Source organism: Monopterus albus, unplaced genomic scaffold, assembly GCF_001952655.1.
Source record: "Monopterus albus unplaced genomic scaffold, M_albus_1.0 scaffold152.1, whole genome shotgun sequence".
In the NCBI taxonomy this organism is placed as follows: Eukaryota; Metazoa; Chordata; class Actinopteri; order Synbranchiformes; family Synbranchidae; genus Monopterus; species Monopterus albus.
Window position 1 is genome coordinate 491,742 of NW_018128032.1, and position 949 is coordinate 492,690.

Sequence of the window (949 nt, forward strand, 5' to 3'; positions counted from 1 at the left end):
TCATAGAGAAGAAAAGACACCCTTGGATACTATAACCTTGCAACCAGGCTGGATTATTTCAATCTATATAACAAAAGTAACCATGAAAAAACATCAAATTATGAGCCTGTAGTTTGCTGTTAACAGGCTTCAGTATTTCTGTGAAGTACAGTTTTATTCTGTGTGCACACAGTAGTTATCAAGGGTCATTAACCTTCTATAAATATTCATTCTGACAAATATTTAATCTATTGTATTTGGACTGATTATGTCAGACAGGTCTCCAGCTTCATATCCAGAGGGGTTTTAGAGACAGCAGATTGAAACTGAAGAAACTAATTATTTTACCATCAGTGGATTTGTTAACAGTCTGTGTGATGCAGTGAAACACTCACAGAACTGAAGCCTATTCATGTTTGTTTTGATCATAACAGCAGCTGATAATCTCATGAAGCATGTGAGGTCTCTTCCTCTTGAAATCGTTCAAGTCCAAGGTGCTGGTGTTCCACCGAAATGATCTGAGGCACTCGGAGAGCCTGCCGGAGGTGGGGGCGAGGTATTGTCTCTCCCTTCCATGTTCTCTTGATGAACTGATGATAACCTCGCAGACAGAGGTGGGCAGAGCTGTGCAGGAGAATAGATATGGTCGTTCAAGGATGTGACACTGTGATTTGATTCATGGTCCAAAACTGTTTTTTCTGAGGGGAACATGTTGTAATGTCATGTTTAGGTTATGTCTTTTACATAGCTGGATTTCTTTTTGTTTTAGTTTATACAACTTTAGAACTTTATTAAATTTGGTCTTATTCTACTGGTGTTGCAGAGTAACTAGTCACAGTAATTAAATTACACAATAAATATAATTGTAATCAGTTACGGTTATATTAAATTACAGTTACTATACAAAACATTGCTGATCACAAGGGGGTGGCATCTGAATATATTATTTCCAGTTAAAAGCTTTGACTGT